The 13,788-nt window shown below is 43.6% G+C and overlaps 1 protein-coding gene across 2 annotated transcripts in view; it reads left to right on the top strand.

Annotated features, from left to right (window-relative positions):
- Positions 1 to 13,788, top strand: part of LOC145405088 (isocitrate dehydrogenase [NADP], mitochondrial-like) — a 110,772-nt gene that overhangs the window by 34,942 nt on the left and 62,042 nt on the right. The gene's annotated exons all lie outside the window — the stretch shown is intronic.

Here is a 13,788-nt window from a genome sequence, read left to right as displayed (position 1 = left end):
ATGACAATGACCGTTCCAGATGACTGTCAATGGCAGCAACACCAGAAAACATCGGAAATGTTCGTCAGTCTAACCTCGCAGATCGTAGACGAACTATCCATGATGTTTGTGATATCATTGGACTGTCGTACAGGTGGTTGCAATGCATTTTGTCAGACGTGTTGGGCATGAGATGCATTGCTGCAAATTTTGTGCCAAGACTGCCGAGTGACGAGCTGAAGGCACATCGCGTTGCAGTTTGCAGGGGGCTCAAGAATTGGGTCAGAGATGATGCCACCTTCATCTCCAAGGTCATAAGTGGTGATGAATCTTTGGTTTATGGATATGACCCGGAAACAAAGCAGCAGTCATCGCAATGGAAGTCTCCCAATTCACTGAAGCTGAAAAAAGCGCATCAAGTTTGCAGCAAAGTCAAGTCGATGTTGATCGTTTTCTTCGATATTGTTCAGAAGGAATTTGTCCTACCTGGTCAGTCTGTCAGCGGAAAGTTTTACTGAAGTTTTGCAGGGTCTGAGGGAGAACATCCACCACAAACGTCCAGAACAGTGGAAGAACAAGGACTGGGTCCTGCATCATGACAATGCCCTCGCCCACACATCAACTGTTGTCAGGCAGTTCTTGGCTTCCACTAACATGGTAGTCACTCCCCACCCACCCTGTTCGCCTGACCTTGCCCCCTGCAACTTTTTCCTGTTTCCCAAGCTGAAATTACGACTGAAAGGTCGTCGATTTGACTCATTTGAGGAGATCCAGATAGAATTGCAGGAGGTGCTCAAGACCATCATGCCTGAAGCCTTCCAGGAATGCATGGACTCATGGGAAAAATGCTGGGACCACTGTATCCGTGCCCAAGGGACTGCTTCGAAGGCAACAGTGAGAACTAGGAGGTAAGGTAACGTATTTTCCTACAATATTCAAATTACTGGAACTTTTGGGTAGCACCTCATATATATACCGTATATATATGTATATACAGTATACATATATCTCATCTCATCTCATCTCATCAGCTGTTTGAGTGTCCACTGGAGGATCGGCCTATCCCGACCGAAGTAGGGACGATACAGCCAATGTATCTCTACCAAGTGGCTTAGGCTGTCTGGTAGAGATTGTGTGTAGGGTGAGAAGTGCTTGTAAGTGTAATTGTAGTGTTAGAGTGGCTTTGGATGTGTGTGTAGTCTGTGAACCAAGTGTAACCGGCCCGCGCAAGCCGACTGGGTGCAAGCATACTTTATAGTATGCGACACTGGTTCAACCACAGCACCCCTGATGTCCACCAAGCAGTATGTGGCCAGAAGAATGCTCCCAAAGTTAAGTACCCTGGCAGGGCGCGAACCCTCGTTCTTCAGTGTACGAAAACGCACACTTTACCACTGTACCACAGAGGCTTCATATATATAATATATATATATGTATATATACTTAGTGGTAGGTGGGGGCGCTCACCATCCACTCACTCAATGTATTGCTGCTCTTGGGTGTCTGCCCTTTCCTCTCTTCCATCCTTCTTTCCTTTCATTCTCTTCTGTCTTTCTATCCTTCATTCTTTCCTTTTCCTTCTGCCAACAGGTGACTTTACACTCCATCTTCTGTCTTTCCTTCAATCTTTCCTTTTCATTCTGCCTGTGGGTGCCTCTACACTGACTGAATGCAGCAGTGAGTGATCTGAGTGTGGATATGCTTCTGGAAGCTGGTCTGAGGTGGGCGAGGGGGGAGAGATGACAGTACTTGTGTATGGTATCGTGTGCTGGGTGTTGTTTTGATGTTCCTTGGTGTGGGTGGATGTGCTGCCATGTAATATAGTGGATGTTGTGGGTTTGTGGAGGCTGCAGCAAGAAACTGGGTGCCTTTCATGTCTTGGTGATCCTTGAGTTTGAGGTCTTTGGTTTCTTGATGTAGGTGGTCTGTGTGTGTAGTAGCTGTGCAGCCAGCGATTATTTTTAGGGCCTTGTTCTGTATGGTCTGTAGATTAATGTAGTGTGTTTTGGTGAGGTTAGGAGCCCAGGCAGGGCTTGCATAATTCATCACTGAACGTATGTATTGTTTGTATACTGTGGTGGTGGTTTCCTTGTTGTGTCCGAATCCGGGGATGTAATCACTGTTACTATATATATTCTTGCTGTCTCATTTGTTAAACATTGGAGAGACCAGTTTTGGTGATGGGGTAAGTTTCCACTCACCATTTCTTAACTTTATTACTCTGCCAAAGTTAGTAAAACTGTCTCAAGGTAGTAGGAAAAAACTATCAAAGATATCTGTGTGGTAAAGGGTGTAATATTCATCGATGAGGGATAGTTGAGCAGACTACAGTGGTGGAGTAAAGGGAGAGTGGCCGGTGCCAAGGCCAAGAATAGTCTTGTGTGGCATTTGTGGAGGTCGGGGTCTTGCCAGGACTACCACGTCATGCAGGCCTTACTGATGTGACCATGGGGAAGGGGGTATAAGTGGAGGAGTGAGGGAAGAGGAGGGAGAGTAAGGGAAGAGGAGAGGTGATGGAGAAGAGGAGGGAAGCATGGAAAGAGAGGTTTAAGGAGAGAAGAGGGGAGAGGGAGGAACAAGAGGGAAGAGGGAGGAACATGAGGGAAGAAGGAAGAAGAGAGGGAGGGGGGATTGTTGAAGAGAAGGTGATGGATGGAGTGAAACTGGAGGCTATCTATCTATCTATTGCCAGAAGCCTTAATCCCGTAAGGGATGGTCACAAACAAATCACCTCCATATCACCCTGTCCCCCGCCACTTCACTGTCCTGCTCCCAGCTCACACATCCACTCTCTCATATACCTTTCCACTCCATCCCTCCATCTCATCCTCAGCCTCCTCCTCCCTCTCTCCCCCTTCCACCTCACTCACATACACTCTCCTCATCAGTCTCTCACTCTCCATCCTCTCCACATGGCCAAACCACCTCAGTGTGTTTCTCCTAATGCATCCTATCACATCCACATCCACACCACAATGCTCCTTCACTTCCTCATTTGGCAGTCTGTCTCTCCATGTGACTTGACATGCTCCTCTCAAAATGACTCACTTCCACTGCTCTCACTCTTGATTTATGTCTGTCCAACAAGGTCCAAGCTTCACTTCCATACGTTAGAGTTGGTATCACAATACTGTACTGTCATACAGTAACTGATTAAATTCCTTGTTGATACTGTATACATGTACTGTGCAGTATTAATGCAGAGGCCTAGTTGTTTGTTTCATTCCTGAAGAGGCACCTGGAGTTTTTATATTATGAAGCTCCCCCAGAGACATACACCACTCGCATGCCTTTAAACCTAAACATTCTGGTTTACGTTATGGTATTTTAGCCTCCAGAGCCTATAGGCTACCTTCATAGGGGCAGCAGGCATGTTCATCAACCATGTGCCCTATTTCATGCTTGTAAAAGTGTTGATCGAAATAGCTATTTAAACAAGAAGCCAAAATGGCCTTTTTTTTTTAAATAAATAAATAATAGCCCTTTGGTGATTTGTGCTTGCTTCAGGTTCATACAGACCTTTCTCATCCATTTTATCCTAGTCTGGTTAATTGCAGGACCATTCACATCACTTCAGGTGCTGCACTGTTACATCATTTCTTTTATTGTTTGTATTTCTTTTATGTTCAAACCCAGTCAGAGTATATCAGGCCCATTAGTTCTGGTTAAATGTAGACAGGTCAATTTATGTTCATTTAAACCATTGCTTACAGTATAGTCTAGTCAAATCAGTTCAGGTTACTGGAAGTCCATTTAGGGCAAATTAGATCAGTCCATGACCAGTCAGGCCATTTTAGGTTGACTAGTTAGGCCATTATAGGTCCTTGAAAGCAGTGAAGAAAGTCAAAATGGGGAAGGGCCCAGGAATTGAAGGAGTGTGTGGTGAAATGCTGAAGCATAGGGAAGAGATGGTGATAAAATGGATGTGGAAGATGTGCAGATTGGCCTGGGAGGAAGGTAGAGTCCCAGAGGATTGGAAGTCGGGTATAATTATTCTCCTGTACAAAGGAAAAGGGGAAAAAGTAGAATGTGGTAATCATAGGGGCATTTGTCTTCTTAGTGTAATAGGAAAAGTATATAGTAGAATACATACTGACATAGTTTGGGGAGTAACAGATAAATTAGTTGAAGAAGAACAGGCAGGTTTTAGGAAGGGAAGAGGTTGTGTAGATCAGATATTCATTCTCAGATCTTTAGTGGAAAAGTTTCTAGAGAAGGGAAAGAAGTTGTATGCGACCTTCATGGATATGGAGAAAGCAAATGACAGGGTGGATAGACAAGGATTGTGGAAAATATTAAGAATATATGGAGTAGATGAGAAGTTGTTGAATGCCGTGAAGAGTATGTATGATGGTGCTAAGGCTGCAGTACTTGTGGATAGTGAACTGAGTGAATTTTTCTATATGAAGGTTGGATTGAAACAGGGATGTGTCATATCTCCTTGGCTGATCAATCTGTATATGGATGAGGTTATAAAAGAGATACAAGGTAGGGTAGTGGATGTTGGAGTGGCCCCAATGAGAGAGGGCAGTGTTTAGAAAATCCCTGTACTGTTGTTTGCAGATGATACTGTGTTGTTAAGTGAAGACGAAGGGGAGCTGCAAGACTTGGTGGATGAGTTTGGGAGTGTGTCCAAGAAGTGGAATCTAAAGGGGAATGTAGGGAAGAGTAAAGTTATGGTCTTCAAGAGAAGTGAAGTCAGTGAATGTACATTGAGGTTGGATGAGGAGGAAATGAAAAATGTGAGTACATTTAAGTACTTGGGTAGTGTGATGAGTAAAGATGGAAGTTTAGAGGGTGAAATGTTTGAAAGGGTACAGCAAGGAAGAAAAGTTGCTGGTTCCTTGAAAGCAGTGATAAGAAACAGGGAAGTGAGCGTGGAAGTGAAAAAGTAATTACATGACAGTATTGTGATACCAACTCTAACATATGGAAGTGTTGGAGGGACAGAAGTCAAGTGTGAGAGCAGTGGAAATACGTACTTGAGAGGAGCATGTGGAGTCACATGGAGAGAGAGACTGACAAATGGGGAAGTGAAGGAGCCTTGTGATGTGTACAGTATGTGGATGTGATAGGAAGTGTTAGGAGAAACACACTGAGGTGGTTTGGCCACGTGGAGAGGATGGAGAGTGAGAGACTGACAAGGAGAGTGTATGTGAGTGAGGTGGAGGGGGGGAGAGGGAGAGACTGACAAGGAGAGTATATGTGAGTGAGGTGGAGGGGGGAAGAGGGAGAGGGAGGCCAAGGATGAGATGGTGAGATGGAGTGGAGAAGTATATGAGGGAGGGGGTGTGAGCTGGGAGCAGGGCAGTGAAATGGCTGGGGACAGGGCAACATGGAGGCAATTTGTTTGTGGCCACCCCTTATGAGATTAAGGTGTCTGGCAATAGATAGAAAACACCTGACATATACAGCAGCCCAGTCTGGTCAGTGCACAGCCATTAGAGGACATTCAGATCCAGCCAGGCATATCACTGTCACATCGTCTGATACAGCCCTTCACGCTCATTTTGACGTGCAGATAATTTCAAGTCAGTTTAGGGTCTTTATAGGTTCATTCAAGTTCTGTATATCTATATAGGCTTTTGGGTAATTTTAGGACATAAGTTCAAAGTAGGTCCACTCAGGGCCATCACATCCAGTTGAGCCTAATATCAATTCAGATCCTTTCCTATTAGATCAGGTCTAGTTTATATTCATTCAAGCAACTTATATCCATCCACATCCATTTAGATCAGCATAAGTCAGTCATGCTCAGTCCATTTCATTCTAAGCTTTGCTTAGACCAGAGTTCATCAATGCAGGCATGCCAGTATTTCAGTCATACTTGGTCACTTTAGCATTACTGAATTAATATAAGATTTATCATGTCAGCTTAGGTCAGCTTGTATCAATTTAGGTCTTGCCTGTTGAGAAGTGTTCCACAGATCAGTGCTATCAGTGAAGTGGTTTTCAAGATATGACTGAAACCAGAATTAGGTCTTGCCTATTGAAGAATGTACCACATACCCTTGCTGTCAGTGAAGTGGTTTTCAAGATATGACTGAAACCAGAAGCATGTGCAGTGAATACCTGTATCTGCTTCCAAACCCTTATCTCACTGATACTTCCATGGAATTTTCCTCATGATCTTCAGTGATAAAGTACAAATCTCATAATTCTTTTAAATGATTATGTTAATACACTACATTCATGTCAGACTTTCCAATAATTGAACAGTATGGAGATATGCTACATTGCTAAAACTTGCAGTTGTTTACAAATTTGTCACTAAAGTACTAATGAACAGAATAACAACGATTTGGAGGAAAACCAGCCTCATGAGCAGACACAGTTCCAAAGTGAATGAATGACTGCTGATGATCTGCATTCAGTAAATCAGGTGATTGAGAAAACTAGAATATAATAAACTACTGCACTTAGGTTTTGTCGATTACAAAAAGGCTTTGGACCCTGTGGAGCATGTACCAATTATAAATTCCTTACAGGAACAAGGAGTAAACAAGAACATTGTAAAACTGCGTGGAAACATATACTGTACAATGACAGAACTGCTACAGTCAAGTTACGTAACGACTCTGAAAAAATTAAGGTTGAGAAAGGCATGCTTCTTGGTGATACAGTTTCACCAAAATTATTTACAGCAAGCCTTGAAAGCATTTTCAGAAAGCTAGAAAGGAAGAACATGGAGTAAAAATAGTTGGAGAATAGTTAAACTACAGTAATCTCTCCAAGATCCGACATAATAGAGCCAAAGGCATGTCCGGGACTTGGAAAAAATGCCCCTGGACAGGTACTTATAGACCCCAACCCAACCTAACTTTGAAAGCTGCCTAAATAACTCCTTACTGGACATGCACAGCACCTATTTAACCCCTTAAGCGCAGGCATGTTTTTGCGCTCCTTGCGCGTCCCGCGAGGATATTCGCGCTTCAGCTGACTTTTTAAAAATATTTGCCAAAAATCAGTTATTAGTCCTAGAATATTATAATTATATGTGCCTGTGGCATATACCTTCAGCTTTCTCCTGGGATGTTTGTTGAGCCTTTGTCGAGTACCTTAGGACTTGTGGAGACTTCTGAAGTTGGGTAATGAATTCTCCACTTTACACTTCCCGACACCCCGTAATATGATTACCATAGCCAGATATTATCACAAGAAACACTATTCTGTGATTTTCAAGTAGTTTGGAATCAAAAAAAAAAAAAAAAAAAAAAAACTGTGAAAGCAATGAAAATTACGAGCGCGTACGAGCTTCCCACTTGCGCTCGTTCCCTGCTGGTATTCTGTCATTTATTATTTATAAACACACTCACGCTTTATATTCCTATTACTTTATTACACTTATATATATACATATATATACAGTATTTATCCATAAGTTTCCTTCAGTAATAGTAGTTTATTTTCACTCCAGGCATTAACTTTCTCGTTCAGTAAACTAGCGTAGAGAGCAAAGCTTTGACTGTCATTACTCCAAGTATTTGTACTGTACTCATATTCTTATATTAGTAATTATTTACATTTCTATTTTATTTACACTATGTTATACACTGTCACTTCCAGTAAATAAGGGCTCCTTTCCCTTGGAGCCAGGATGAATTTGGGACACTGAAGCACTCGTAGTTTATCACCATTTCCTCCACTGGCTCATCACCCGATTCACCAGAAAGATTGTAGTCACAGTCCATCATTATCATGGATAAATTAGCCAGTTCATGCTCCACAGCAGAGTCATTTAGTCCTTTACCCCTTCCCACATGAGATTTAGTAGGGGTAGAGGTCACAGGGCCCTCTAGAAGCGGCGGAAATGGAGGGGCCCAAGTGCTACGTGCTTTCATCTCAAGAAACAACACAACTAAATATCGAGGCGGATATGGGGCCGCCAAGGGTTGACAATGTCAGCGAGGTGACAGCTGCTAATTTATATGCTGTGAAATGATTGGCAGGAAATTAGGTAGTTCCAGGTGAATGTAAATATCACTTAGGCGTCTCTCTTCCTTTCTTATATATACAGTATTTTTATTACGAGAATAGATTATACGGCATATTTCAAAGGGAAATTACCTGGGAAAATTAACGAACAAATGCACATGGGGTGTTGCCAGGTGATAATTAGCCAACTCCAGGTGTATGGCACTATCAGTTACCTTATTTTCTTTTTGGTATATATTATTTTGTATAAGAATAGGGCATAGGGCTAATTTCAATGGATGAAATCAGTGGAAAATTCCGGGGAATATTTGCTTAGCGCAGCGCGGCTGGGCAGGCGAGAGGAAAGGGTAATGGAGGGGAGGTAGGGAGGGGAGTCAAGAATGGGGATAAATAGCTAAATTGTCAACAATGGATGGGAGTACAGATGACATTAGCTGTGCTGACTAATGTTGGACACTGGCAGTACTGATAGATGATACAAGCCACCACTTGAAAGCCCGGGAGAATTACAAATAACAGAATCGCAAAAGTGACGCCCCCCAGTATGATCCATTGCGCCCGAGCGTCACAAAAGTGACGCCCTGCGGTTAAGGGGTTAAGACTGTATACACGACTAAGGGACAGAAACCATGAAATTATGTTGGTGGAGGATTAGTGCCCCTCCCTGTAAAACAGTTAACTCTGAGCCCTTGGCCACCCCGTTTGGGATACATGGCGTCTGGCAATGAATGAATGAATGAACCAGAGAATGAGAAATCAGAAGTGAGTATGGAAAATATTTAGCAGTGTACAGGGTACTTATGACACGTCTGTGGCCGTCAAGAAGATTAACCCACCTCCTCTATGGCTCTTATAGTGGTGAAAATGCACCTGAAGCATGTACAATAATCCAGTGTTGCACTGCACTTAATCATTTGCACTGTGTATTCTAATTTCTTAACACTGCACATTCTGCTCTTACATGCACTGCACTTGAAACGTGCCAGTGTTGCACTCTGCACTGAGTCCTTTGAACTCTGAATTCTAATTTAACACTGCACATTCTGTTCTTAAAACTGCACAACACTGTAAATTCCCATGTGGTCTAGTGGCGAGTTTTTGCTGTTTATTCACTGTCAGAGCCAGAGAGTAAGTGTTGTAGGTGGCCCAGGGGCCCGTCACCGTGATGTGGTGATGGACTACCCACTGCAACGACTCTGAAGATACCCACAAACTCACGTCCAGTGGAGACTCCACCGTCGCCGATGTGCTGGGCTGTGGCTCGAAGGTAGAAGGCAGGTCTTGGTGAGGCAGTGGTGTGGAGCCGGGGCTGTGCACGGCAGGGGTCACTGGCCTGAATAAGATGTCAATGGTTGATTGATGTAAGGAACGGCAATTCTGGTGATTGATGATGCGCTGCCTAAAAGCACGTACTTCCTCCATAAGTCCCAGGGGCCCCATCTCCCTTTCTGCAGTCTGGGTGTTCCAGGTAGTCAAGAACAAACTAGACATGCTCCAGAAGTGCGCTCAGCTTGGGGATGGCTGTCGTAGTAGTGCCCAGAGAGGAGTCCACATCATTGTCACTGTCCTCATCAGAATCTTCCAGCTGGATACTTGTTCCTGCAACAGAAGATGCAATCTCGATCTCAGACATGATCTGATATCCAGGTTGGCCCTCGTCATCATCTAACCACTCACACACTTCATCCACATCCACCTCATAGCCAGCCACACGAAGACACGCATGGAAGTCATCCACGTCAAAACCTAGAAAGTTGTGCACCACATCGGCTCCAAGTAGCAGACGAGACCAACCACTTTCTAGAGTCTGGACAGGGATTTCCCTCCATGCACTGCCCCAGTCGCAGATTGCTGACTTGAGGTTGTAGCGACAAAGATTTTCCTCAGTCCACTGGCCTCTTGTGTCCCTTCCCTCCCAGCGCTCATCCTCCTTCTCGTGAACAACCATCACCTCATCCAGGAACTTCTGATAGTACAGCCTCTTCATTGCCACAATCACTCCTTGGTCCATCAGTTGGATGAGAGCAGTCGTATTAGGTGGCAAGAACAAGCACCTAGTGCGGCCAGTCTCAGCCACCAACTCCTTGTCAGACGGATGCACAGATGCATTGTCCAGAAGAAGGAGAGTCTTTACCTGGTTGTGTGGAATTCCCAGTGTGTTCATCTGATAATGGATGACCTCTTTGATGAAATGCTGGTGAAACCAGCCTTTGAAAATCTTGGCTGTGAACCAAGCCTTCACAGAATGGTACCAAACGTCAGGAAGGACATCCATCAGCGCACAAAGACACCGAGGCTGCTTGGCATGGCCAACAATAATGGGCTTGAGCCAGTGCATGCTGTTAGCATTGGCAAAACACGAAGTAGATATCCGTTGCATGGAGAGCTTGTGTCCAAGTACACGCTTCTCCGTCTCCTCTGCTAGGGTGTTCATGGGCAGCGAGTGATAGAACAAACCAGTTTCATCAGCATTGTAGACTTGACCGAGAGTGAGGCCTTCTCTGTCTATCACGCCCTTTACCCTCTGCCGAAACTCTTCTACTCTATCCTTGTGGCCGTCCAAAGCTTCGCCATGGGCCTTACGGTTAGTTAGGCCTTGCTGTAGTTTAAAGGCGAAGAGCCAACCCTCGGATGCCTTGAAGTTTGGGGAGTCATGTAACCTTGCGAATTTCTCTGCGGCAGCCTTGAGCTCCGTGCTTTGCACCAGCACACCAGCAGCACATTGTTGACGATACCAAATCACCATGGAGTGGTCGACTTCTGCAAACGTGGGAGGGTACATAATCTTCTTGTACACTTTGAGTTTGGTCTTCAGTGCGAAGTCTGCCATGCACTGGGTGAGTTTGTCCTGGGATTTCTTGATATCAAACAAGGTAGAGCGGGCCAGGTTGAATTTACGGAGGATGTGGGAAGTTGACCATCCCACAGCCACCTTCCCCAGTATCTCCCTCTTCTTCTCCAAAGTCAGAACTACTCGTTTCCTCTTCTTGGGTGGCAGGGCCATCGTCACACACACGACTATGAGGCAGCAGAGGAACAGCAGGGCCTGCAGGAGGTAGGGCACCACCACAAAAGCAAGCATATGGGCAGCTATAGCAACGAGCGTGCAGTCACAACAGTAGGTAGGTGGGAAATAGGGAGGATGCAGGGCGCTCTAGTGGACGTTGGAGGAACTATGTGCCAAAATACAGCTGTTTATCACTGCATGGCAGATTTAAAGTACAGTAGAGATGAAAACATGTCAACTTTTTTTTTTTTTTTTTTTTTTTTTTTTTGTCCAAGGACCCGAGCCCAAAATGTCCGGGACTTGGGCGTCCGGGTCTTAGAGATTACTGTACTTAAGATTTGCAGCAGATGACAATGTCCTAACTTAGAAATGGCAGAGACATTGCAAGAAATGTTAAGTGACCTGAATAGTGAAAGTCTCAATGTAGGGCTGCAAGATAAACCAGAGTAAAACAAAAGTAATGTTTAATCCAGGTATACCAAAGAACTCCATCCAAATATATAAAGAAACTCTTGAAGGTGTTGAGGAGTACAGTTACTTTGGGCAGATACTAAAACTAATGAAAGATCATGAAAATTAAATAAAAAGATGCATTACAGTTCGATGGAAAGCTTATGGTAAACATAGAGACATCATGAAAAGTACCTTGCCATTATGTATGAAGTGAAGGTACAGTATATAATAAATATATAATCCCAGCAATGATGTATGGATGAGAGACCTGGAAACTGACAAAATCAGTGGAAAACAAACTAATCCAATCTCAGAACAATGAAACGGGCAATGTTTGGAATATCTTTAAGACAGGGAAAGGGATCAGCTTGGGTAAGATGATAGAGTAACATCAAGGACATTATAGAAGCTATAAAACAGAAATGGAGGTTGGCAGATCATGGAGCAAGAATAAGGGATAACTAATGGAGCAAGAGGCTGACTGACTGGACTCAAGAGATAGCAAGTGCAGCAGAAAAAGGCCAAACACGAGATTTATAGATGAGATTAAGAAGTTTGCAGGCAAAACCTGGCAGAGATTGGCTCGGTCAAGGAATCCATGGAGATGGTTGAGGAAGCCCTTTGTTTATCAGTGGACTTACAATGACTGATGATACACAGTATGCATATAAAGGTAAAGGTGGGGCAGATGCCATGAGACACAACAGTACTCATCTACTCATCTCCATAACTTGGCCACTGAGCCTGTAGTGGGTTTTTCACCCAGTATCCAGGGATACAAGGCCATTATATCATCCAGGTTACTGCAGGTGTCTCCCCTAGGTACTGTCTTTGGTACTCACTATGCCTTCCAACCCATAATGGGTTGATAGTAGTTTGACGCCAGCTACCCACGCCAGGACTCCAACCATGGTACTGATGGGCCAGCATACAGTGTGTGTGTGTTTACCTATTTGTATTTACCTACTGTATTTGTAGTATACAGGAATTGAGCAATGCTCGTGTTGTCCTGTCTCCATATCCACATTTATCAAGTCTACCTTTACACACATGAATGTTTTTCTCATGCACCATCTCTTTGTCTAAGTCGTTTCAAATATTTAAGTATTTACCTAATATACCTAATTGTGATATACACGGAATGTACTATGCTCGTGGGTTTCCGTCGCTGTTTCTCAATAAGTCGAATTTAGCTTTAAACTCGTTTAAGTTTTTAGACTGGATGATCTCTTTGTCCAGGCTATTCCATAAGTCTATACTTCTGTAAGGAAGCTATATTTCTTGATATCCTTCAAGCAGCTTGACTTTTTCAATTTCATTCCGTGTCCTCTTGTTGCTCTCTTATCCCATACAAACAGATCTTCTTTGTCAGTTTTATCTACTCCCACCATGGTCCTGAACACTGCAATCATGTCTCCCCTCTTTCTTCTTTCCCCTAAGGAAGGCAAATCCAGTTTTTCCAGCCGCTCTCTGTATGACAGGTCTGTCAGACTGGGGACCATCTTGGTTGCTGTTCTTTTTATTCTCTCAATCTTGTTTATATCTTTCTTTTTGTGTGGGGACCACACTACCGCTGCATATTCTAACCTGGGGCGGATCATGGCCACTATCAATTTTTTCATCATCTCCTCATCCATTTAATGAAATGCTACTCTTATGTTAGTCAAGAGTTTATAAGTCTCTCCAACTATCTTGTTAATGTGCTTTTCTGGTGACAAACTATCTTGGACCAGCACTCCCAAATCTTTCTCTTCTCTCCTTTTTGTGATTAATTCATTACCCAACAAATAATTCAGTGATGGCCTCCTTGTACTTTTACCCATTTCCAATATTTTACATTTCTTTACATTAAATTTCATTTCCCACGTCCGGCTCCAATTGTGTATCCTATCCAAATCCTCCTGCAGTATTTTACAATCCTCTTCAACCTCTACCTTCCTCAAGATCTTTACATCATCAGCAAACAGACTTGCATAACTGTTCACTCCATCTACCATATCATTTACGTAAATCAGGAACATTACTGGCGCCAACACTGAGCCTTGAGGGACTCCACTTGTTACTTCCCTCCATCCAGACATCCTATCCTTTATTACTGTCCTCATTTGTCTGTCTCTCAGAAAGTCTCTCATCCATTCCAGAAGTTTCCCCTTTAGTCCTCCTATATATTCTAGTTTCCACATTAGTCTCTTATGAGGTACCTTGTCAAAGGCCTTCTCTAAGTCTAAGTACACACAATCCACCCAACCATCTCTCTCCTGTACCATGTCAGTCGCTCTTGAGTAAAAGCTCAACAAGTTGGAAACACATGACCTTCCACTTCTGAATCCAAACTGACCTTCTACCAAAATATTCATCTCTTCCAGATATTTTATCCATCTGTCTTTCAGGATTCTCTCACACAGTTTTGCGAC

This window comes from Coenobita brevimanus, chromosome 65 (assembly GCF_032717465.1).
Source record: "Coenobita brevimanus isolate Jiangsu-jjx chromosome 65, ASM3271746v2, whole genome shotgun sequence".
NCBI lineage: Eukaryota > Metazoa > Arthropoda > Malacostraca > Decapoda > Coenobitidae > Coenobita > Coenobita brevimanus.
The sequence above is the reverse complement of the archived record's forward strand: the minus strand, read 5'-3'. Positions and strand labels throughout refer to the sequence as shown.